A 27904-nucleotide genomic window follows, 5' to 3' on the forward strand; every position below is an offset into this window, starting at 1 on the left:
ATTCGAGTTTTAAATGCCCTATTATCTTGCAATATGGAGACACTACTAGAGTCCTCCAAACACCTTCAATTGGAGTGTGATTTTAGGGTTGTAAATGTTAGTTTGTAATAATCTAGAAGTCAATAATACGATAATTTATCATAAAGCTTTGTTCATGAATTGAATGTTTATTTATATATCGTTTTGTTGCCTTTAGTATTATTGAATTTATGGATCATTTCGAGTTCATGACTGAAATTGTGAAACTCCATAATATAGATGATATATACTCTTAAAAAGTCACTGACCAAGGTAATTAGCAGGAACACTAATTACCGCGATAAGGTTAGTATGTGGATTAAAAGATGGTTAAGTTTTACAAACCACCTGACACGAGATGTCATTTTAATCACATAGATACATGTTCTAGAAACATGGTATTTGACAGACCCCGAATGAAACATTAAATAGAATTGTGTTCGTGTCATTTATGTTTTCATTCAGTGTCACGTTCTACAGTATGAGGTATTTATCGTTCCCACTGAGAAATATGTATGTGTGATTGTTATCTAACACTGTCCGTAAAAAGCAGTCATAACGGTAGCTTTTCCATATGTATAGCTTAGCTGAGGAAGTGATAGTTTACCAAGAATACTATTTGTCCCTCGTATCTCTATACGAGCTATAGCATCACTGGGCCCCTTGATAGAGTTAGATTATCTGCTAGCGGTATAATTACAAGAGTAATTATATTTGATAATCTGCTCAAGATCAAGAAAAGATTCAGTTAGCAAGGATGACACACATCTACTTTGAAACTGATCTGATAGCTATGAGACAGAAGAACAGACACAAGTAAATTGTTTACTGGATCGTGATCTTGTACAGTACAGCATCATCTGTGTAATTGGATGGTCATGATGTGTTGCCAGATGCCACCCATGATTATAGAAGTTAAAACAGTTTTAACTCTATTTACCAACATAACACAGATCCTATTGGGTCACACCATATAGGAGTTAATCGGAGAATCTTATTGTGATTGATTATAAATTGGTTATGATCAATAGTAAGATGGTTATAATTAATTATACGTGTTATAATTAAATTATAAATGTTATGTAAAAATAACAAGCAAAAACATTGGTTAATTTATAAACGTGTGTGACGCGTTGTATAAAAGTTAACCGGTTAATTTATAAATGTGCAGGACACGTTGTATAAATTACCGAAACAACAAACCGCAAGAAAAATATATATATAATTGTTCAGAATAATTATACGAATATTATTTGTGTTCAGGCCAAGGGCATTCGGGTCTTTTCAGATTCGTCCTTATCCGCATGACATGTCATTGATCCTATCCAGATGACATGTCATCAATCCAATCCACAAGGGCAAAATGGTCATTTCACACCTATGCCACCTTGCATGTGTAGAAACATGGAGAAGAGTGTGGAAGGGTGTGGAAGGGGTATTTTGGTCATTTCACATATAAAAGGATGAGGTGTCAATGGCATACCTTGTAAATATGCCGAACTTGGAGGGCATTTTGGTCTTTTGCAACCGACCCTAAACACTATAAATAGGGGTGGAGGGGTAGAGAGCAAATAACTAATTCATTCGTACCGTTTCGTGTCGAAACGGATCGGTATTTTCTCTCTTTCTCGGTTTCTCTCCCAAATAGTGTTTCGGTTGAGAAAAGAAAGTTATACGTACTTGACGTATAATCTTGCGGGTTGTTGTGGAGTATATTTACGGGATCGATGAATAGTGTTTTACCGAATTTAGCGGTATGTCAGTTTTGCATATTGATGAAACTGAGCAACCGAAAATTTGTGTTTACGGGTTTTCGTCTTTTCCCTGTGAATAGTGTTTTTGCAGAATTCCGCGGTTTACGGTATTTCTGGCAGAAGAAATAAACCGCTCTCCGGTTAGTCCTGGTGGATAACCGATAGAGGTATCACACGTGTGATACTCCGAGTCGATTCCTTCTCTGGTGAGGCTCTACTCGCTCGGTCTGCATTCCAACTGTGATTTGGAAACAAGGTATAAATATGTTATATTAATCTATTTAATTTGTAAGTAGATTAAAGTTTTAGAAATCAATCATGGAGTAGATCTGTAAAAGGATTAAATTGGGTTTTGATGCCAAAAGAATACTGAAGGTGGACCGCCTTGGAAAGTTTCCTGACATACCCAGTTTAATCCTGAGCTTAAGTTGGCCATAGAAATTTTTGTTCTACGGTCATTCCGCACCTTAAGCCTAAACGGTTTCCGGTTAGCACCGCGTGAACCCCAACAGTAAATGCCCTATTATCTTGCCGTATGGGGACACTTCTAGAGCGCTCCAAACCCCTTCAACTGGAGTGTGGTATTAGGGTTGTAAATGTCATATTATCTTGCAATCTGGAGACACTACAAGAGTGCTCAAAACACCTTCAATGGGAGTGTTTTATTGGGTTGTAAATGCCTTATTATCTTGCCATATAGAGACACTACTAAAGTCCCCCAAACACCTTCAATTGGAGTGTGGTATTATGGTCGCAACTACCCTCTTTTGTTGGCACCTATAAACACTATTGAAGTGCTGGAAACACCTTCCATTGATGTGTTGTATTAGGGTTGCAATTACCCACTTCTATTTTGATATGGAGACACTACTATTGTGCTGTAAGGACCTTCAATTGGAGTGTTGTATTAGAGTTGCAACTTTCCTCTTCTCTCACCATCTAGAGACACTATTATAGTGCAGCAAATACTTTTTTATTAGATAGTTTTATTAGGGTTGCAACTGTCTTCTTCTCTTATCATATGGAGACACTACTAGAGTGCTCCAAGCATCTTCAATTGGTATTATTTTTATTTAGACAGGTAGAATATTATACCTTTGAATGATTTAGAATCTTCAAATAAAGTGATTTTTTTACCTTATCTAAAAAATAGCAAACAAATATATAATTTGATTTACAAGTACATTATCACATGGGATCATGTTGAATGGTTTTGATTGGTTGTTTAAATTAAAATAATAAAGATATTAATATATAGTACGAACTAATATGCGCTATGCATAGTACCATAGCCTTATATATTGACATGAAGTGTACATGTATCTTTATGTGATTGCTCTTTTCGGTAATCGCTTCTGAAATGATCCGATAGGAGGATATAGCCAGTCGCGTGAATTTCATGTATTTAGAGCTCTTATGTTATGAAAGATCGTTAAGCAAGTTGCACCATTAGTGGTTCGTTGAAGCAGCCTCTAATTTTACTAATTCCTTTTAAAAACGTCACGTGCTGCAGACCATAAAATAATATAAATCTACTACTATATCATTTTTCTTGGTCCATTAATTGGTATAACTGACACACGATATCTAATTAATCAACTAATCATGAGAACGCAAAGAGGGCCATGCATGAATATTAATGTTTGACTTGGAACAGGTAATACAAACGGCTGGAATATCAGTATCAATTATAAAAGTATTAATTATCCCCTGCTTGACGTGCTGTGTTAAAATAAATAATTTATTGTTGAACCATTCTTTCCAAAGACCTGTTCACCAAAGGTATGTTGGAATTTCGGGTAGGTTATAGTGCAACAATTCGAATCAGTTCAAAATTTGTTCACTACCCGAAAATCAGAATCCATGTATAAAATTAATTCCATAATTAAATAGAGTTTACCACTAGACGCACAGCGCAGCGAAAACTTCAAGTTTAGTCTAGCAGTAGCCTTAATTCTTCTCCTTTCCTTCTTCTCCTTTCCTTCTCGTGTCAGATTCACGCAACAGCCCAACAGTCACGCCTCTATTAGTATCCACACGAACAGGTAGACAAACTTCTGTAATTCGGTATGCTAGTACCGAATTAACAACCCATCTTTCTTTCTGTCTCTCTTTCTGTTTTTCTGAAAAACTGAATAGTAATGACTAACCGAATTCTGAACAGATCACTGCATATTTATGAGCATATGCACCAGTTCGTTTGAGCATATTCATGGCACCAAGTCGTTGAACCCTTTCAGAAGATTTATCCATATCAGATCAGATCAGAATATCAGATAATGACAGAAATTCGGGCCTAGCCCAATAAAGAGTTGATCCAATATGAACTATTAATATGGCCCATAAATATTCTAGCCTATAGTACATTTCTAATAGTCTCCCACTTGTACTAAAACCAAATATTTTAAACTTGTTTTCAACCTTGTTCTTGTGTGTGACCCAATAAGTTCATATAATGTTGGCAGTGAACTGAAAAATTTCTTTCGGCACACAAATCATAAGCGGTCCCTAGTAGGGCATTATGACTACCCAAATTATATGATTGTCAATATATGACAAGTATCTTAAAATTATTTATGTTAATCCATTTATCACTTGACATCTTGATTGTACTCAAAGCAGGATATGTGTCAACTTTGTGTAGTACAATCTTTGATTTCTCATACCAAAGTTAGATTGACTTTCATATCAACCATATAGCACGGCCATGCATTTTTCAATCTATCTTTCTAGAGGGACCTAGAGACATCATACTCTCAATACATGAGAGGATAAATTACATCTTGATCACTTATATTTCTTCACATGATTCATAATATATCAAATTACTACCTTTATAGTTACTTGGTTAGGGCTAACGTTTAATACTATCAAAGTATCCAATCCTCATTGAAGAAATCAGTGATGATCTCAGGTCAAAGGATTCAATAAAATATTGTATAAAATAAACTGACGACACATAATAATCCATACAGTATTTTATAGCGGGTCTATCCAATACCATGTTTATCCAACATGTATCCATGTGATTGCATTGGATATCCCATATCAATGACCCGTAAAACCTGATCATCCACAATCAATCCACATACTAGTCCATAAATTATTAGTGTTCCGACTAACAATAAAGACTATGGACTATTTAGAATAATATTGCATTCCATTATAAAGTTTTAAGATCCAATTCATCGAATTGATGATAAATAATAAGCAATAAATTATTCAAGGAACATTACATTGTTTTATTCATAAAACATAAACATATAAACAAACATTTAAAATTCAAATTGATTAAAGCATGTACAAATCAGTTTTTAACAGCATAAAAACTGCATGGGTTATTTTGGGCATTGGTTATTTTAAGCGTAGTTATTTTAGGACTTGTTAGAGTAGTGGTTAGTTATTTTTAGCCTGTTGTATAGTGGGTGCTTAATTTAGGGAGTTGTGGGTGTCTATTTTAGAAAACATTGTAATGTTATAAATATCGTAGAACTCTATGTAATTGAGTAAGAGAGAAAGGAAATAAAGCGTTGTTTCTGTTAAGAAAAATATTCTTCTCTCTTCAATCCTTTGCATACTGGCACAAAGCAGTGTAGTATTGCTTAGTTTATCCCAACAAAATGGTATCAGAGCTGATGGTTCGGTGGGCAAGCAATTGAAGGCAGAGTCAAGTTACAATTGATGGTAGAGTTGATTGTTGTGCAACCTTGAAGAATTGGGGCGTTTTCAATGGCAGAAAACAGCAGTAGCTTGGTGAATGAGACGCAACCAGCAATTTCGCTGTTCAAAGGCGAGATTTATGAGTTTTGGAGCATCAAGATGTCAACCTTGTTCAAATCGCTTGGCCTATAGGACTTGATTGAGAAAGGAGTTCCCAATCCTGATCCAAATCCACAAGAAACCATGAAGAAAGATGCAAGAGCATTGTTCTTCATCCAACAAGCAGTGCATGACACGATCTTCTCGAAAATTACAGCAGCCACCAACGCAAATGAGGCATGGACAACCCTGAAAACAACATTTCAAGGGAGTACTCGAGTCATGGCTATCAAATTTCAAGGCCTACGCAGGGACTTTGAAACATTGCAGATGAACAAGGAAGAATCTGTGCAAATTTTCCTTTCAAGAGTACAAGAGGTGGTCAATCAAATTAGAGTATTTGGAGACACCATGGAGGAGGAGACTGTGGTTGCAAAGGTGTTGAGAAGTCTAATACCCAAGTTTGATCATGTGGTGGCAGCAATAAAAGAGTCCAAAGATTTTGACACCTGTTCCTTTGATGAACTCATGGGATCACTGTAGACACATGAAGCAAAGTTCAGATCAAAGGAGAAAGACGATGAAAAGGCGTTCTACAGAAAGGGGGAGTCCTCTCAAGGCAGAGGTGGACGTGGCCATTGTAGATTTGGCGAGTTTGAGTTTCAGCACGACAAAAAGATGTCCAGTGCTTCCAGCAGAAAAGATACGACTGTGTGCAAGCCGATTGTTTCATAAAAGAAAGGGAAGAACAGCAAGCATGCTGTGAGGAAGAAAAGAAAGAGCAACCCATGCTTTTCTTGGTGTATACAGCAGGTGGAAGGCAAAGATCAACAATATTCGAAGCAGAAGTAAGAAATGAAACATGGCATCAAGCATTGCAAGTAGAATTGGTAGTAGCAAAATGGAGATCAAGCATGCAAGTTCTGAAGAACAGAAGGTTGACATTTTGCTGAAGGCATTGCCAAGAAAAGCTTGAAGAATTCAGAATCAAACTTGATATAATCAATTTTGAATTAAGGGGGAGTGTTAAAAATTAATTCAAATTGATTAAAGCATGTACAAATTAGTTTTTAACAGCATAAAAACTGCATGGGTTATTTTGGGCATTGGTTATTTTAAGCCTAGTTATTTTAGGACTTGTTAGAGTAGTGGTTAGTTATTTTTAGCCTGTTGTATAGTGGGTGCTTAATTTAGGGAGTTGTGGGTGTCTATTTTAGAAACATTGTAATGTTATAAATATCGTAGAACTCTATGTAATTGAGTAAGAGAGAGGAAATAAAGCGTTGTTTCTGTTAAGAAAAATATTCTTCTCTCTTCAATCATTTGCATACTGGCACAAAGCAGTGCAGTATTGCTTAGTTTATCCCAACATTATACACAAATGAAACACAACTTCTCATCATCCAAATCAACTCTTAATTAGTTACGAACTGATCAGCTCTTAGTTAGCTTCTATCTATCTCTCTCTCTCTCTTTCATAATTAACAATGGGCTCTTCTCCAAAACTTGCTTTGATAGCAATTGCAATGCTCTTCGTGTTCTCTTTAAAGCACTGTCAAGCTTCTCTAACTCCAAACTACTATGATTATACATGTCCACAAGCTATTCCAATCGTTCGCAGAGCCATACAAATTGCTTTTGCGACCGCCTCTCTCATACGCCTTCACTTCCATGACTGCTTTGTTTAGGTAATTAAATTAACCATGGTGTATATTCAATAGATTAATAGTTTCGTTAAATACTGATGTGCATCCAATGACACACCTCATTTAGAATTTATTTGATATTTGTTTTCAGTTCTGATATCTGAAATACGTCGAAGCAGTACAAGCATATATATTAAAAAACACTGTTCTAGCTAGTCAGAGTAAACAATATATAGATATAATAACATACACACTACTTGCTCATAATTAATATTAATTAGTATAATTTTTGAGTAAAATCTAAAAGAATTTGCACCTTTTATATTTTGAATAATCAGGGATGTGATGGATCGGTGCTTCTGAAAGACATCCCCTGGTTCACGGGCGAGCAAACTGCTCTTCAAAACAACAACTCAATAAGGGGAATGGAAATCATTGATGCTGCCAAGTGGGCTGTGGAGGCAGTTTGTCCACAAATCATATCATGTGCAGATATCGTCGCACTTGCAGCCAGAGACTCTTCTGAGTATGTGAATGGACCGACGTGGACAGTTAAGCTGGGGAGAAGAGATTCAACCACTGCAAATAGAGATTTGGCTGCTGCTGATTTGCCCTTCGGTGGTGATAATCTGGATGTGTTGATTGCCAAATTTGCTAGAAAGGGACTCAATGCTAAGGAAATGGTTGTGCTCTCTGGTGCACATACGGACAGGCTCAATGCGTGACATTTAAGGACCGTATATACAATGAGACCAACATCGATCCGGGCTTTGCTCTTCACAGGAGACGTAATTGCCCTCGTTCAAACAATGCCGGAATTTCAAACTTGGCACCACTTGACCCTATTACACCGAACTCACTTGACAATAAGTACTACAAAAATTTGATGCAAAGAAGGGGGTTGTTGCACTCTGACCAAGTGTTGTTCAATGGGGGTGAGACTGATGGCATGGTAGCGAGCTATAGTAGGGATCCATCCTCCTTTTATGTAGATTTTGCTGCTACAATGGTTAAGATGGGGGATATCAATCCACTAACCAGTTCGTTAGGACAAATAAGAAAGATTTGCAGCGATCAATTAATGTGCATTCTGAAACAATTTTTGCATCACTTGTTGATAGGTTCTCTTCATCTCTTGTAATTATTTTATTTCTGATTTATACATTGTTTTATTAATTTTTTTAATGTTTGTACATTGAGTTCTTTCCAAAGAAGTACTTTTAAGGCTATTTTATTAAAAAGTGTAATAATCTGTGCAAGGAAATCTAGAACAAATAAAATATTTTTCAAATCATTTTAGTGTTATTACAAGAATAGGACAACATCCGTGAGAGTAAAATTATTTTTCGTCGCGGATACTCTTGTCGGTAATACCAATACGTTCATAAATATAGCATGTTTCTGTCAGTGTACCTGCGGTAATAGTATTTTTTTATCTTCCTGGATACTTTTCTATTCTTGTAAATATACTAATTAAGCGCTCTTTTTTCTTATTATGATTTTTTTTTGGTTCATATAGTTTCTTGTATGGTTTGGTGTAAGGTTTAATAATATCCTTTTTAGGGTAATATTTTTAAAGCCTTAAAATTTTAAATTTATGACGAGTTAGCACTAAATGACTTGTTCCATGGACTTATCATTACAAAATTAAGTCAGAAAAAGAAAAGTCATTTCAATGAGCCACCCTTGTAAATTTTACCGTCGCTACAAGTAGGGACAAACTCAGAATTTTCGTTAGAAGAGGACAAAAAAATATCGAATCGGGTTTAAATAGTTTATCGGATTTAAACTCATTAACTAATTTGGTACTCGATAAAAAAACAATGCTTTGACTTATATTATCCAATGCTCTGTCTTATAATTTCTTATGCTTTAACTTATAATTCTAATTACCAATCATATATGATTTTAACACTAAATTTAACCCAAATTACAAATCAAATATTCCGAGGGGGCAAAAAAAATTTCAGGGAGAGACAAAGTCGATCGGTACCGATAGATCACCACTAAAACTCGAAATCCAAAGGAGAACTGGCCCCCTGGTTCTATACAGGGTTCGCCCCTGGCTACATACTTCGACACAAATAGTCAGTATTTCCATAAACGGCGTTGGAAATTAGTTTTTCTGGTTTTTTTTTTAAGAGGTTACCCTTCGAAATAAGTAGAATATGAAATATCTCCTATATGTATATTTAAAACCATACTTAAACAACCATATTCATGATTATCATTTTTATTTTCAATACGCGTAGAAACAGTAAAGTCTGAAGTTGTGCATCTAAAGCCAAGCCTGAGATCAATCTTGATGGACTTCCAGCAAAACTGAGGTTTTCATTGGTAATTGGCACGTGGAAAAAACCGGAAACATATACGTAAATGTGTTATACATGATGTACAAGGTTTCATTAGACAAAAAATGGTGGTTAGAGATTGGGCAGAATCATACACTCTTGCTTTCATTTTAAGTTTTTAACTATGTATGAAAGGGTGCGGTAGCTTAATAATTAAACAACCTTGTACAAATCCAAGTTCCTTACGTACATGGGTTCTATTCTTATTGATTGTATGTGTATGCATACTTGAGCTCATTTTTGCATGCATACCTCATCCCATTACAGACTGTTTTGTTGGTAAATTTCCGGATGTGTTTACTATTAGTGTTTTTGTAGCAGTGTTAAAATATTTTGTTTTAAGTAGATCTAAATATATACACCACATGTACTATTGTCATTGACAAATAAGTTTGAAGACTTAAATATTATCAAAAGAAAGAAAAAAAAATGGAAATCTATTTTCACAAAAGTCAATAAAATTTTATCCTATAGAAAAATCAATTACTAAATCATCTATTATTCTAAATAGAGATGAAGTATACATGTGTCTTTCTTTCTTTTTTTTCTTTTTTTTAAGGTCAGTCGGCACTCGGCAACTAGCCGACCGACTGACAAATGTTTTAATGAATAAAGAAAAAGTTTTTTCATCCTACTAAAAGGACTATTCAAAAGTATATATACATGTATCTTTATGTGATTATTCAAAGGAGCATATATATATATATAGCCAGTCACGTCAATCTCATGTATTTAGAGCTCCTTTATTATGAAAGGTTGTTAAGCGATCGATCGAGTTGCACACCAATGGTCCGGCGAAGCTTCCTCTAATTTTCCTTATTTTTTTTTTTTAATAAACGAGTTGTTTGCCAAGGGATCGATCGATGGCTACGTCACGTGCTGGCGCTGCAGACCATAAAATATATATATAATTTTCTTGGTCCATCAATTGGTATAACTACCCTAGTATATCTAATCTATTAATTATAACAAAACTCAAAAGTGCGATGAATGTTTGACTTGGAAGAAGTAATCCAAAACGGCTGGCAAAGAAGTTTGTGCATATCTTAATCAGCATCGATATCGATCGATACCCTGCATGACAGTGTTCAAATAAAATAAATAATTATAGTTGATGCATTCATGGTTGATGCATTCTTCCCAAAGACCTCTTCACCGAAGGTACCCTATAAATACACCACTTCTCATCATAAAACCACAAATCAACTCTCAATTAGCTTCTATCACGCCCTCTCTCATAATTAACAATGGCCTCTAATTCTTCTAAACTTGCTTTGATAGCAATTGCAATGCTTTTCGCTTTCTCTTTAAAGCACTGTCAAGCTTCTCTGACTCCAAACTACTATATGATTATACATGTCCACAAGCCATTCCAATCATTCGCACAGCCATACGAATTGCTATTGCGAAAGAACGCCGAATGGCCGCCTCTCTCATACGCCTTCACTTCCATGACTGCTTTGTTCAAGTAATTAAATTAACCATGGTGTATATTCAATAGATTAATAGTTTCGTTAAATACTGAGGTGCATCCAATGACACACCTCATTTAGAATTTATTTGATTTTTGTTTTCAGTTCTGATATCAGAAATGCCTATTAGCGGTAAAGCATATATATTAAAAAACACTGTTCTAGTCAGAGAAAACTATATATAAATATAATAACATACCCACTACATACTCATGATTAATATTAATTAGCTTAATTTGGAGTAAAATCTAAAGGAAATTGCACCTTTTTACATAAAATAATCAGGGATGTGACGGATCGGTGCTTCTGAAAGACACCCCATGGTTCACGGGCGAGCAAACTGCTCTTCAAAACAACAACTCGATAAGGGGAATGGAAGTCATAGATGCTGCCAAGTGGGCCGTGGAAGTAATTTGTCCGAAAATCGTATCATGTGCAGATATCGTCGCACTTGCAGCCAGAGACTCTTCTGAGTATGTGAATGGACCGACATGGACGGTTAAGCTGGGGAGAAGAGATTCCACCACCGCAAATAGAGATTTGGCTGCTGCTGATTTGCCCTTCGGTGGTGATAATCTGGATGTGCTGATTGCTAAATTTGCTAGAAAGGGACTCAATGCTAAGGAAATGGTTGCGCTCTCAGGTGCACATACAATTGGTCAAGCTCAATGCGTGGCATTTAGGGGCCGTATATACAATGAGACCAACATCGATCCGAGCTTTGCTCTTCACAGGAGACGTAATTGCCCTCGTTCAAGCAATGCCGGAATTTCAAACTTGGCACCACTTGACCCTGTTACACCGAACTCATTTGACAATAAATACTACAAAAATTTGATGCAAAGAAGGGGGCTGTTGCACTCTGACCAAGTGTTGTTCAATGGAGGTGAGACTGATGGCATGGTTACCAGCTATAGTAGGGATCCATCCTCTTTTTATATGGATTTTGCTGCTGCAATGGTTAAGATGGGGGATATCAATCCACTAACGGGTTCGTCAGGACAAATAAGAAAGATTTGCAGTGCGATCAATTCATAATTGCACATTCTTAAGCTATTTTTGCATCGCTTGTTGATAGGTTCTCTTCATCTCTTGTAATTTCTTTTTTGAGGAAACAATATCTCTTGTAATTTCTATCTTCTGGTTTATAAATTCTTTTATTTTATTTTATTTTATTTTATAACATTTGTATATTTATTCTTTCCAAAGAAGTATTTAAGGCAACGTTATTGACAAGATATTTTTTTTAAGGGTAAGTTGGCAAATTTGACATCTTACAAATTTTCATTGATAGACAAAGGTGATTACAGTATATTTACAAATCCTCTACTTTTTTTGGGTGGAAATGCCCGTAGGCTTAAAAGCAGGTCCTATGTCACAATATGTCACAATATTTACAATATTTAAAAGGCGCTCTACTATCATTAACTATGAACTCTTGCTTGCCTCCTGTCAGCACTCATCACATTACGCACCAGTGCTTGACCTCCACCACTGCTTCCCGTACCATAAGTTTACCGGTACAATTTCTGCAATGAAAATGAGTGACATCTACTGTTGGATCTGCTGGCCTATATTAAACCCGAATCCACTATATGTTCTGGTACCAACTCTGAATCTCTGCTCCAGTGTTTCTGATCAGCTCTACTGCACACTTCCTCTCCTATGAGTAGAGCTTTCTGTTTCGCTCACGCCACAGGGCCACCCAGGCGATATCCCAAAGTTATCGTGGCAGCGATGTCAGTCTAATTATGTGGTTCCACTAAATGGTCAGCACTGTTTCCTGGTTACCAGTATTGACTGGTATGCTGAATTTTTGGATGAGACCGCTCCAAACTTCTCTTGAGTAGGTACGGTGGGACATGATGTGGTCCCTTGACTCTATCATGTTATCTCGACAGAGATGGCAGCCCGGTGTAATGTTGCACCCTCTAGCAACTAGTATTTGTTGTGTGAGTATTTTATTCTGCAAAGTTATCCAAAGGAAGAGTTTTACCTTTAAGGGCAGTTTCAATTTCCAAAGAGCTTTATGGAACCTGCACCCAAGTCCACAGTCCTGCATTCGCTTGTAAGCCGAGGCACTGGTAAAAGTATCGTGCTCTGTCCGTCGCCATAGCAGTTGTGGCTATTGGTCCACTATTGCAACTTGTAACCGAGAACGAATAGAAAGGAATGAGTGGCTTCAGAGACCTTGTGAAGAAAGAAAGATTGTGGTTGTGTACAATGTGTGAGGCCTCGGTTACCCCATAAAGGCAGAGCATCATTTCTGTCCTCAAGGAATTCACCTCCGATTCTAATTTCCATCACCACTTCGTGAGTAGTGCCTCATTTTGCACTTTGAGATCCAGGATCTCCATGCCCCCATTATCCTTTCGCAAACAGATCCTTTTCCAATTAATCAAGCAATTAATTCCTTTACATGTCTCGTTTCCTTACCATAGAAAATTTCTCTGGAGCTTATCAATATGCTTGAAGACACATTTAGGGATTTCCAAATCTTGCATGTAGTGGAGTAGGATCGCCAACAACACCGATTTAACCATGATGATCCGACCTCCCAAAGAGAATAATCCTCATTTTCATCCAGCCATTTTGTGCTGTATTGCTTCAATTAGAGGCTGAAAATTTAGTTTGCGCGGTTTTCGACTCGTGAGAGGCAACCCAAGGTGTTGGAGTGCCACAGGAAATCTATGCCAGACAAAGATGGCAGGTGGGGCACTCAGCCGAATATAGCAAGCTGGAGCATAATTTTTATTTATTGCCTTGTATCTTATTGTAAAATATAGAAATAAATCTCTAGAAAGGGAATGAAGTAATATGGCAGATTGTTGCCTGATTACTAATCTCCTCATCTATATTAGTATACCAGAATTCTCATGTAAAATATACAAAATATTCGATTAAAATAAAAGAAGGGAGGGAGGTTTGGGGAGTCTTGTGTTCTTTTGATGTTTACTTTAATTCTCTAAAATTAATCATGGTATCAGAGTGTAGGAATTTCGGGTAGGTTATAGTGCAACAATTCGAAACAGTTCAAGATTTGTTCACTACCCGAAAACCAGAATCCAAGTATAAATCTAATCCTAGGATTAAAACAGAGTTTACCACTAGACGCGCAGCGGAAACTTCAAGTCTAGCAGTAGCCTTCTTTTCCTTTCGTTCGTGTTTCCTTTCCTTTCTGTCAGATCCACGCAACAGCCTAGCAGTCACGCCTCTATCAGTATCCACACGAACAAGTTGATAAACTTTTGTAATTCGATATGCTAGTACCGAATTAACAGCCCCTCTTTTATCTGTCTCTCTTTCTGTTTTTCCGAAAAACTGAATGATAATGGCCAACCGAATTCTGAACATATCACAGCATATTTATAAATTATATGCACCAGTTCGTTTGAGCCTATTCATGGCATCAATTCGTTGAACCCTTTCAGAAGACTTATCCATTTCAGATCAGATCAGAATATCAGAAATTCGGGCCTAGCCCAATAAAGAGTTGATCCATATTAATTATTAATATGGCCCATAAATATTCTGGCCTATAGTACATTTCTAACAGTCTCCCACTTGTACTAAAGTCAAATATTTTAAACTTGTTTTCAACCTTGTTCTTGTGTGTGACCCAATAGGTTCATATAATGTTGGCAGTGAGCTGAAAATCCTTTTCGGCACACAAATCATAAGCGGTCCCTAGCAGGGCATTATGACTACCCAAATTATATGAATGTCAATATCCGACAATTACCTCACAATTATTTATGTTAATCCCTTTATCACTTGATATCATGATTGTACTCAAAGCAGGATATGTGTCAACTTTGTACAGTACAATCTTTGATTTCTCATACCAAAGTTAGATTGACTTTCATATGATTGACTATCAACCATATAGCACGGCCATGCATTTTTCAATCTATCTTTCTAGAGGGGCCCAGAGATATCATACTCTCAATACATGAGAGGGATAAATTCCATCTTGATCACTCACATTTCTTCACATGATTCATAATACACCCAATTACTACCTTTATAGTTACCTGGTTAGGGCTAACGTTTGATAGCATTAAAGTATACAATCCTCATTGAAGAAATCAATGATGATCTCAAGTCAAAGGATTCAACAAAATATTGTATAAAATAAACTGATGACACATAATAATCCATACAGTATTTTATAGCGGGTCTGTCCAATATCATGTTTATCAAACATGTATCCATGTGATTGCATTGGATATCTCATATCAATGATCCGTAAAACCTGATCATCCACAATCAATCCACATACCAGTCCATAAATTATTAGTGTTCCAACTAACAATAAAGACTAGGGACTATTTAGAATAATATTGCATTCTATTATAAAGTTTTACGATCCAATTCATCGAATTGATGATAAATAATAAGCAATAAATTATTCAAGGAACATTGCATTGTTTTATTCATAAAACATAAACATACAAACAAACATCTAAATTATAAACCTCTGTAGCACAATAATAATCACTAGAGCCAATCACTCATGTATCTAATACCTATAGCTCTAGTATGCATATCATGCTTAACTTGCGAAAAAGGTTTAGTCAAAGGATCTGCCACATTTGCATCTGTTGCTATCTTGCATATTTTAACATCACTTCTATTCACAATCTCTCGAATAAGGTGAAAACGTCGAAGTATGTGTTTGGATTTTTGATGTGATCTTGGCTCTTTAGCCTGTGCGATTGCTCCATTATTATCACAATAGAGATCCACTGGATTTTCAATACTTTTAATCACACCAAGTTCAATAATGAACTTTCTTATCCAAACAGCCTCTTTTGCTGCTTCTGAAGCAGCAATATATTCAGCTTCTGTTGTAGAATCGGCTACTGTCTCCTGCTTGGAACTCTTCCAACTTACAGCTCCTCCATTGAGACAAAATACAAATCCAGATTGCGATCTAAAATCATCTTTGTCGGTTTGGAAGCTTGCATCTGTATAACTAGATACAACAAGCTCTTCCTCACCTCCATAAACAAGAAATGCATCCTTAGTCTTTCTCAAGTACTTAAGGATATTCTTCACTGCTATCCAATGACCCTCACATGGATCTGACTGGTATCTGCTTGTGACACTCAAAGCATATGAAACATCGGGACGTGTACAAAGCATAGCATACATGATAGATCCAATTGCGGAAGCATATGGAATCTTACTCATGCGTTCTCGCTCATCTTGTGTCGAAGGACACTGATTCTTGCAGAGACTTATGCCACTTGACATAGGTAAAGATCCTCTCTTTGAATCTTGCATGTTGAATCTTTTCAACACCTTGTCAATGTATGTACTTTGGCTCAATCCAATTAGCCTTTTTGATCTATTCCTATAGATCCTTATTCCCAATATGTAATTTGCTTCACCTAAATCTTTCATTGAAAAACTACTTTTCAACGAAGACTTTACTGATTGAAGCAATGGAATATCATTTCCAATCAACAGAATGTCATCCACATACAAGACAAGAAAAACAAGTGCGCTCCCACTAGTCTTTTTATAAACACAAGGTTCTTCTTCGTTCTTGATGAATCCAAATTCCTTGACCACTTCATCAAAACGAATATTCCAACTCCGAGATGCTTGTTTCAATCCATAAATAGATTTTCGAAGTTTGCATACTTTCCTAGCATTATTTGGATCAGCAAAACCTTCGGGTTGTGTCATGTACACATCCTCGTTCAAGTTTCCATTAAGGAAAGCGGTTTTGACATCCATTTGCCAAATCTCATAATCAAAATATGCGGCAATTGCTAGAAGTATCCTAATTGACTTAAGCATTGCAACTGGTGAAAAAGTTTCATCATAGTCTATCCCATGAATTTGCTTGAAACCTTTTGCCACCAAACGTGCTTTGTGAAAGTGAACATTCCCATTCATGTCAATTTTCTTCTTAAAAATCCATTTACACTCAATGGTTCTTACACCATTAGGTAAATTAACCAAGCTCCAAACTTGATTATCTTCCATGGATTGCATTTCAGATTTCATAGCCTCAAGCCATTTATCAGAGTCCGGGCTTACCATTGCTTCACGAAACGTCGTAGGCTCATCGTTGTCCAACAACAATATGTCGCATTGTTCTGATATGAGCAACAAATACCTCTGAGGTACGCGACGTTCTCTATCCGACCTTCGTAATGGTAATGTCTCTTGTATTGGTTCCACAATGTCTTGTGGTTCCTCATGAGTAGTAGGAGTATCTTCTTGAGTATCTCGAATTTCTTCGAGATGCACATTACTCCCACTAACTCCTTTGGAGAGAAATTCTTTCTCCAAGAAGACACCATTTCGAGCAACAAATACTTTGTTCTCTGCCCTATTATAGAAGAAAAATCCCTTGGTTTGTTTCGGATATCCAACAAAGAAACACTTATCAGATTTAGGTGTGAGCTTATCAGACATCAATCGTTTTACATAAGCCTCACAACCCCATATTTTAAGAAAAGACATACTAGGATGTTTCCCAGTCCATATTTCAAATGGTGTCTTCTCAACTGCCTTTGTTGGAACCCTATTAAGTGTGAAAGCTGCCGTTTCTAGAGCATATCCCCAAAATGATAATGGAAGATCAACTTGACTCATCATAGAACGAACCATGTCCAACAATGTTCTATTCCTCCTTTCAGACACACCGTTCCATTGAGGTGTTCCAAATTGCTTCAAATGATCACCAAATTCTTGACTCAAATATTCGCCTCCTCGATCTGATCGAAGAGCTTTAATTGTCTTGCCAAGTTGATTCTGTACTTCATTCTGAAATTCCTTGAATTTCTCAAATGCTTCTGATTTATGTCTCATTAAATAGACATAACCATATCTACTAAAATCATCAGTAAATGTGATGAAGTACTGAAAACCACCTCTTGCGACTGAACTAAATGGTCCACATACATCTGAATGTATAAGTACCAAAAGGTCATTCGCCCTTTCATTTATCCCAGTGAAAGGTGTTTTAGTCATTTTTCCCAACAAACAAGCTTCGCATGTTTCAAGTGATTCCAAATCAAATGAGTCTAGAAGTCCTTCTTTATGAAGCTTCTTTATGCGTTTCTCACTTATATGTCCTAAACGACAATGCCATAATAGAGTGGAATTCAAATCATTTGATTTGAGTCTTTTGGTTTGTATGTTATAGACAGGAACATCAAGATCTAGAATATAAAGCCCATTATGTAACGAAGCTTTGCCATAATACATATCATTTAAATAAAAGCAACAGCCACTGTTCTTAAATTTAAATTCAAATCCAAACATATCCAAACATGAAATAGAGATAATGTTTCTACTTATGGCAGGTACATAATAGCAATTATTTAATTCTAAGATCATCCCGGAAGGTAGAGCCAATGATGCAATGCCTATGGCCAAAGCAGCAACTCGTGCTGCATTGCTGACACGTAGCTGTACCTCTCCTTTATTTAACATTCTACTCTTTGCGAGCACCTGCATATTTGAACAAATATGAGCTCCTGATCCAGTATCTAATACCCATGAATCAGTTTGATAAGTAGAAATGTTAATTTCTATAACAAAAATACCTGAAGTGGAAGCTCCACTTCCCTTCTTGTTATCTTCCTTGAACTTCTTGCAGTCTCTCTTCCAATGACCAATCTCATTGCAATAGAAGCACTGCGACTCAGTGGCACTAGCAACAGACTTTCTTTTGTTCAAGGTCCCACCCTGAACTTTGTCTTTGCCTTTTCCTTTGGCCTTTCCTTTGCCCTTTTTGCCTTTCTTTTTGAAGTTCGTTTCCTTCTTAACCAACAGGACATCATTAGGTTTCCTCAGGTTTTGTTCGGATGTCTTTAGCATTCCATGCAATTCTGTCATTGACTTCTCCAGCCCATTCATGTTAAAATTCAGAATGAATTGATGGTAACTTGAGGGCAAGGACTGGAGAATAATGTCAGTAGCCAACTCTTTACTGAGGGGATAGCCCAAACTGTTCAGATTCTCAATGTATCCCATCATCTTGAGTACATGAGGACTAACCGGGCTTCCTTCTGCCAGTTTGCATTGATATAATGCCTTTGATGTCTCATATCTCTCAGTACGAGCTTGAACTTGAAAAAGTTCACGAAGCTGCACAATTATGTCATAGGCACTCAATTTCTCAAGCTGCTTCTGAAGCTCATAGTTCATTATCGTGAGCATGAGACAAGTAACATCAAGGTCATCATTCACATGCTTATTAAAAACTGCTTGTTCTGCGGCAGAAATTTTACCATCTGTATCAGCCTTTGGTTTTTCAGGAACGGGTTTCTCTAGAACGTATTCCTTTTTCTCTTGCTTGAGAATTATGCGTAAATTTCTATACCAGTCTAAAAAATTTGGACCAGTGAGTTTTGCACTATCCTTTTCAGTAGCAGATCGCAACGTAAAAGTAGATGTATTTGCCATAATCTACAACAAAATAAATATGCAGAAATTTAGACTTAAGTTTATGTTTTTAGAAAAACCTTTTAACTAAAGTTTTACTCCCACTATGTGTTTTAAAATCAATGTCCCATATAAAACCACACAGCGGACCAAGATCCATATTTCACCAAATTCAAGTGAGCTTTGGCATCACTGCTTGAATTTAGTTATTTAGGTAAGCACTCCCATGCTAATTACATCTAATATAACTCTTGGTTTGTTCGAGGTGACATTTCATGTCCCGGCTCCTCAAACCTATGCCTCAAGGCCCAAAAACGTTTTGATAGCCAAGTTAAGTGAAACCAATTCTCTATATATAAGTATCCAACACTTATATCCTACCTCATTAAGATAACTAATGATACCTTGCTTTGGCAAGCCCATCAATTAGCGATCGAAACCTTGATAGGTTAGAGATTTTGGAAAGGCATGAAACTTAATTTTTCTTTAAGGGACTTTGTTGTTTATTTTAAAAACATGTTATATAATAAACAATTAAATAATAACATGAGCCCAATTCATAAGTGGAATAGTATGATCCATGGCATGATAATCTCCATTGTAAGACTCCACTTGACAATAGCCACCATCCATCCTTCATGTAATCTTCTTTATTCTAACCAAAATAACTACTCTAATGGCAATAAAGAAAATACATACATGTCCTAATTTTAACGGTTCGCAGACCGTATAAATGATACATAATAAGTGACATGCAAGTCACTTTTAATTATATAATAAATTAATTCATGGGGCACCTCAGGCCGCATTTACACACATCATTCACACAAGGCAACGGGATCATACTATTCACATATTCCATAACTGCAAAACAAAGTTAGATATAGAATCTAATTCTAAATATGGGCTCATGAAAATTTTTCTGTAATATAGTATATATTACTTAAACAATTTCTCTTCAGATTCATAAAATAATCATATATCAGAATCAGTCTAACTGATTCGGTTTTCAGAAAACAGAACTTTCAGATTAATTTTAATTAACCTAAAATTCGAATCAATCCAACTGATTCAATTCTGTCAGAACAATCTAATTGTTATGATTATTTAATTATTCCTTAACCCACACATAAATCGCCAAATTAATTCGTATAATTTTAATCAATCCAATCGATTAAATTGATACGTTAATCTAATTAACAATCAGAAATCCAGAATTAATTCTACACAAGTGGCTCTGATACCACTGTAGGAATTTCGGGTAGGTTATAGTGCAACAATTCGAAACAGTTCAATATTTGTTCACTACCCGAAAACCAGAATCCAAGTATAAAACTAATCCTAGGATTAAAACAGAGTTTACCACTAGACGCGCAGCGGAAACTTCAAGTCTAGCAGTAGCCTTCTTTTACTTTCGTTCGTGTTTCCTTTCCTTCGTGTCAGATCCACGCAACAGCCTAGCAGTCACGCCTCTATCAGTATCCACACGAACAAGTTGATAAACTTCTGTAATTCGATATGCTAGTACCGAATTAACAGCCCCTCTTTTATCTGTCTCTCTTTCTGTTTTTTCGAAAAACTGAATGATAATGGCCAACTGAATTCTGAACAGATCACAGCATATTTATAAATTATATGCACCAGTTCGTTTGAGCCTATTCATGGCATCAATTCGTTGAACCCTTTCAGAAGACTTATCCATTTCAGATCAGATCAGAATATCAGAAATTCGGGCCTAGCCCAATAAAGAGTTGATCCATATTAATTATTAATATGGCCCATAAATATTCTGGCCTATAGTACATTTCTAACACAGAGCTTAGTTCAATCTTGGAAGGCATCAGAGGTTCCTTCATACGATACAACTTCTAAAAACTCTCTCTAATCTTTCTTCCCAAAACCTAAAAAATTTTTTCTCTTGTAACCAGAAAACAAAAAACAGAACCATGTCTGAAGAAATCTCAGAAGCAGCGAAAACCACCGCACTTCTAGAAAAACTGACCCAACTCTTAACCTTACAACAGAATCAAATCATCTCTCTACAGCAACCACAAACAATCACCTTACCTACCGCAACAGTAACCGAGGCCCCAATACACCCAAATCCAATCTCCACAAAGTTAGATGACACAAACTATACCCTTTGGTCACAAGCAGTGAGGCTATATGTGAAAGGTCATGACAAAATGAAACATATCACCGGCAACCCTTCTCCACCACTACCGACTGATCCACTGTTTCAGAGGTGGGATATGGATGATGCAGTAGTCAAAGGATGGCTAATTAACTCCTTAGAACCAAAATTACATAACATGTTCATTCGGTATCCAACTGCAAAAGAAGTGTGGGACGCAATTGCCACGACATTTTATGATGGAAACGACAAGGCCCAGGTGTACAATCTGAACAAGAGAGTAACTCGACTTAAACAGTCGGGTAAAACTGTAGAGGAGTACTACCATGAACTCCAAGGATTATGGCGTGAGATTGACTATCGTCGTCCCAACCCTATGGTTCATGCCGAAGATATCTCGAAGTTCAATGAGTTTGTTCAAGAATCTCGGGTCTATATTTTCCTAGATGGCTTAGATGACCGGCTAGACAACGTGAGAGCTGTCATCCTGCAGATGGCATCCTTCCCTTCGGTAGAACTAGCATATGCAATAGTCCGGAGAGAGACTTCACGGCAAGGAGTTATGCTGAAAGGAGAAGAAGGCATAGGCAGCTCCATGGCCATGATGTCACAAGGATACAAGCGCTTTGAGGTAAATTCTGGTTTGAATAAATATCAGTATAAACAAGACAAGGCTAAACTGAAATGCAGTCACTGTGGTGGAATGGGACACGTGAAAGAAGGATGCTTCAAACTTATTGGATATCCTGAGTGGTACCATGAGAAGAGGATGAAGCAACAAGGAAAAGGCGAAGGGAAAGGCAAATTTGGCAGCAACCAGTCCGAGCCCAGATCTGAACATTTCTGGCGGATTGAACTCCAACCAGATGAGCCAGCAGAAAACAGGGCCGAACTGGGCAGAACCGAGCCTTGTTCTACCAGCGCACCAAGGCAGCAATCAGCAGGAGGCTGCATCTGGTTCGGGTCAGGTGCATCTGATTCGAGCAGAAAATTATGGCAATGCAGGTTTTGTTTCAGAAACAAAAACAACAGGTAAACAAGCGGATCAAGGTATGAACTTATCATCTGAAAAATATTTAAATGATTGGGTCATTGATTCTGGGGCAACTGACCACATGACTTTTTCAAAAAATGATTTAATAAACTTGAGAAAACCTATACGAGATGGGATTTTAAATGCTAATGGAATGGAATATCCAGTGGAAAGCACAGGAGATGTGCATATGTCAAATTCCCTTAGTCTTAATAATGCACTGTTGGTGCCATCCTTGTTTACTAAACTCCTATCCGTTGGTCAGTTAACCGAGGAATTAAATTGTGTGGTTCTTATGTTTCCTAATTATTGTGTCTTTCAGGATATCCTCACGAAGGAGATCATTGGCCATGGTATTAAGAAAGGTCGTTTGTATCATTTAGAAGATTTGAAAGTTGGAAAAGCAAATGTAACAATTGGGGGCTCAAGTTCAGAGAAACTGATATGGATGTGGCACAGACGGTTAGGACATCCCTCTTTCGGCTATATGGAAAAATTGTTACCCTCTCTTTTTTCTGGTTTTAAAAATTCTATATTCTCTTGTGAAACTTGCATAAAAGCAAAAAGCCATCGTGCTTCGTATCCAACTAGTAGTAATAAAAGTATTGCTCCTTTTGATCTTATTCATTCTGATGTTTGGGGACCATCCCCGGTAACTTCAATGTGTGGGTATAAATGGTTTGTTCTATTTATTGATGATTGTACTCGAATGACTTGGGTATATTTATTGAAAAAAAATGGATGAAGTGTCTGAGGTTTTTAAAGGATTTTACAATATGATACAGAACCAATATGGCAAAGGAATTAAATTTTTTAGAAGTGATAATGGGGGTGAATTTGTGAATGGGGTTCTTAGAGAATTTTTTGGTGAAAAGGGAATAATTCATGAGACGTCCTGTGTCTGAACACCACAACAGAACGGGGTAGCTGAGAGGAAAAATAGACATATACTTGAAACAGCAAGGGCTTTGTTGTTTGAATATAAAGTGCCGAATATTTTTTGGAATAGTGCTGTTAGTATGGCTGTCTATGTGATTAACCGGTTACCCACAAAAGCAAATAACTTTCAAACTCCACTAAAAACTCTTCAAAACTTTGTTGCAATACCTTCGGTCCAAAGCTTACCTCCAAAAATATTCGGGTGTGTTGCCTTTGTCCATATTTTAAAACACCAAAGATCTAAAATAGAGCCTCATGCAATTAAATGTGTGTTCTTAGGTATTGGGTTACATAAAAAGGGCTACAAGTGCTATGACCCGGTTGAGAAAAAATGGTATGTTACCATGGACGTGACATTTCTTGAAACTGAACCTTTTTATCCTACATATTCGCCTCAGGGGGAGAGTGTGAATGAGAGCGAATATTCTGAGCAGGTTATGCATACTTTACAATATTCAAACCCGAACCATAATCCAAACCTGATCAGTCCATTAGCCACTGAACAACCTGAACCTGATCAAATTAACCATAGACCGAACCTGATCAGTCCAAACCCGGTCGGGTCTGATGAACAGTATCTGGTCGGGTCTGATCCAAATCAACAGATCGGGTCTGATCCAGACGGGTCTGATTCAACTTGGGTCGGGTCTGATTCGGGTCCACAGGTTATGCAGGAGATTGAGTTTGATCCGAATATGCAACAAAAGGTGTTTAAACGAGGAGAGAGTAGACGAGTGTGGATAAATACAGCCGAAGAAATGATACAAATGGACCAAATACCACAAGGGCCGGGATCTCCTGAGGATCATCCACAGGTAAGTACCTCTAACTATACTCTACCACCAAGAAAAAATAGAGGAAAACCACCAAACCGGTATGTTCCAGAAGATGGAACAAGTGTTGTGACTAAATACCCGATAGCAAATTATGTGAGCACAGAAAATTTGATTCAGCCTTTGAAAGACTTTAGTGAAAAAATGTTGTCTCTAGAAGTACCAAAAAATGTGGAAGAAGCCTTAAAAGATCCTAAATGGGTACAAGCCATGGACTTATAAATGGAAGCATTAAACAAAAATAGAACTTGGTCCTTAGTAGAATTACCAAAAGGAAAAAAACCAGTTGGGTGTAAATGAGTTTATACAATAAAGTTTGGTGCAAATGGTGAAGTTGAGAGATATAAAGCAAGATTAGTTGCAAAGGGCTTCACACAAACCTATGGTATTGACTTTCAGGAAACCTTCTCTCCAGTTGCTAAACTTAATACTATTCGAGTTTTGTTATCCCTTGCAGCAAATCTAGATTGGCTGTTACATCAATTTGATGTAAAGAATGCTTTCTTACATGGCAACTTAAAGGAGGAAATCTACATGGATCCACCTCCCGGGTATGTAAACATGGGACATCGACCGGTAGTGTGCCAGTTGCATAAGGCACTATATGGTCTCAAACAGTCACCTCGGGCATGGTTTGATCGATTCTGTAATGCTATGAAAAATTACGAGTTTGAACAGAGTGATTCTGATCACACTCTATTCTTTAAGAAAAGTCAAGGGAAACTAACTGTGTTGATAATATATGTGGATGATATGATAATTACAGGTGATGACAGGGACGAAATAAAGAGACTTGAGGAGAGACTCTCAAGAGAGTTTGAAATGAAGAACTTAGGAGGACTTAAGTACTTTCTTGGTATTGAGGTAATGAGGTCAAAACAAGGTATTACTCTCTCTCAAAGAAAATATATTCTCGATTTACTAGCAGAGGTTGGGATGCTTGATTGCAAGCCAGCGGACACGCCATTAGTCCAAAATCTTAAGCTGGGAGAACATCTAGATCAAGTACCCGCAAACAGAGAAAGATATCAAAGGCTAGTAGGGAAGTTAATATATCTATCACATACTAGACCGGACATTGCTTATGCAGTAAGCCTGGTAAGTCAGTTTATGCATAATCCAAGTGAAGAACACATGGAGACTGTCATGAGAATAATAAGGTATTTGAAGGGAACTCCAGAGAAAGGAATTCAATTCCTAAGGAATGGACATTTAGATGTGATGGGATATACAGATGCTGACTGGGCAGGGAATGTTACTGACAGAAGGTCAACATCTGGATATTTTACTTTCGTAGGAGGGAACCTGGTTACTTGGAGAAGTAAGAAGCCGAACACTGTTGCTCTGTCAAGTGCTGAATCCGAACTAAAAGGGGTGGTTAAAGGAATTTGTGAACTCATGTGGCTCAAGAAGCTAATGACAGAACTTGGTTTCCCACCTAATAAAGAGATGGACTTATTTTGTGACAACAAGGCAGCAATTGATATCTCACACAACCCAGTTCAACATGATCGAACCAAACATGTTGGGGTTAACAGACATTATCTCCATGAAAACATCGAAGCAAAGATAATCCGACTGATATATGTGAAGTCAGAAGAACAGCTTGCAGACATTCTCACTAAGACAACCTCGAGCAAGATATTCCATGGCATACTAAGCAAGTTGGCCATGACAGATCCGTACATACCAACTTGAGGGGGAGTGTTGGAGTGCCACAGGAAATCTATGCCAGACAAAGATGGAAGATGGGGCACTCAGCCGAATATAGCAAGCTGGAGCATAATTTTTATTTATTGCCTTGTATCTTATTGTAAAATATAGAAATAAATCTCTAGAAAGGGAATGAAGTAATATGGCAGATTGTTGCCTGATTACTAATCTCCTCATCTATATTAGTATACCAGAATTCTCATGTAAAATATACAAAATATTCAATTAAAATAAAAGAAGGGAGGGAGGTTTGGGGAGTCTTGTGTTCTTTTGATGTTTACTTTAATTCTCTAAAATTAATCACAAGGTACTGCACTGGTAAATCTGACTGTAAACAGGAGATAATGCTCTGTATGGTGCTAACTAAGTGTGGTGTACAGCAATGGCCACAAAATTGCTCTTCTGTCGGTTCATCTTGAGCCCCGTTAATCCTTTTTAGATTTTGAGGATTAGAGCAATTACCCTTAAGGAGATTGAATGTGCCTCTGTGTATATTATAGTATCATACTATCATCAGCTTATTGAATCGGCCTTGGTGCTGTGAGCATTGGCGAATGCATTGCCCGTGTTGAATTTCTTAGGAACCATTGCAATGAGTCAGTAACTAGGATAAATAACATCGGAGAAAGGGGATCACCTTGGCACAAGCTTCGTCTGTGCTCAAAGTATCGTGTGATTGACCTGTTTACTAGTCTAAATAGTGAATGGAAATCTAAAAGAACTAAAATATTTCTCTAATCAATTCAGTGTTATTAAACTGAAGCATGCTTTTCCGTTTTTGTTTTGTTTCTGGGGGTTTCGTATTGTTTCTTATGCGATTTGGTGTTTTAATCATGCATCCTAAAACTTTTTAGGATTATGTTATGGGGGGGAAGCTTTTAAAATTTTGGTTTGTGAAAAGTTGATCTCTAAAGTTTTATTTTTAACAATATGCATTTCTGTTGCAATCCATGGCAATGACCTCTCAACAGTTACTCGTAATTCTCTTTAACACGCATACAATAATTATATTTCAAGGTATATATGTTTATCAATCATGTGAAAGTGTAACGATGACCCATCATGTGAAGTTGTGAACTCTGTACTATCTTCATTTAAGTTTTAAAAATTGATACAGTTTTTTGGGTACCAGTGATGCATGCAGGTACTGGCAAATGTCCTTCCTCCATCAGCAGAAGGCACTGATGATAGGCTGATCTATCTGTCACCATTACCAGTACCGAACTGGTACTGAGACTGGTACAAGGCAAAGCAGCATTCGCATGCTACACAGACAGGGCTTGGAATGAGCCCTGGAGAGGAGGAATGGGCTTCATGGTTCAGCACAGAGGAGAACTAATCAAATACATGGTAGCAGGAATACTGGCAAGTTGTGCTTTTCAGTCCGAAACAACAGGGCTAAGAGAGGCAATCAATTATTTCATTAGAAGCAACTTTCTGCCTTGTCAATTTTTAAAGTGCATCTGCTATGGGAATTGTTCAAGGAAAATAGACAGATTAGTTGCTCTTATGTGGAAAGCACAAGTAATGAAACTTCTGATATGCTGGCAAAGAAAGGAAAATTACAGGGACACCCTTGGAGTTATACTGGTTTTACATTTCCAACATTTCTAGCTTAATCATATGTACTAGATTAGATTATTATTTCGGTTATGTGATGTACTACTGATCAGAATTGAAACCAGATTTGTAAAATGGCCTAAAAATTGCACATTCCCCCCTCTAAAACCTCAAAATTGCACATTCCCCCTTCTAAAAATTCATAATATCTTATTTACCCTTCTAAATTTCAAAATGTCAGAAATTTAACTATTTTATTGTCTTTTCTATTAAAACTCAT

General features: G+C 37.0%; 1 long non-coding RNA gene and 2 pseudogenes across 3 annotated transcripts; 2 read left to right on the forward strand and 1 right to left on the reverse strand.

The window, feature by feature from the left end:
- Positions 1 to 6951: 6951 nt before the first annotated feature.
- LOC144550607 (peroxidase P7-like) lies at positions 6952 to 8374 on the forward strand (annotated as a pseudogene). The gene is made up of 2 exons (XR_013510514.1): positions 6952 to 7219; positions 7516 to 8374. The product of XR_013510514.1 is annotated as a peroxidase P7-like (transcript).
- Positions 8375 to 10735: 2361 nt separating this feature from the next.
- Positions 10736 to 12207, forward strand: LOC144546496 (peroxidase P7-like; annotated as a pseudogene). The gene is made up of 2 exons (XR_013508798.1): positions 10736 to 10996; positions 11286 to 12207. The product of XR_013508798.1 is annotated as a peroxidase P7-like (transcript).
- On the reverse strand, positions 12146 to 27517 carry LOC144546504 (uncharacterized). The gene is made up of 2 exons (XR_013508811.1): positions 27290 to 27517; positions 12146 to 13125 (listed from the first exon to the last, which is right to left on the reverse strand). It is a non-coding gene; the product is annotated as an uncharacterized LOC144546504 (long non-coding RNA).
- Positions 27518 to 27904: the final 387 nt, after the last annotated feature.

This window comes from Carex rostrata, chromosome 2, assembly GCF_964058835.1.
Source record: "Carex rostrata chromosome 2, lpCarRost1.2, whole genome shotgun sequence".
Taxonomy (NCBI): domain Eukaryota; kingdom Viridiplantae; phylum Streptophyta; class Magnoliopsida; order Poales; family Cyperaceae; genus Carex; species Carex rostrata.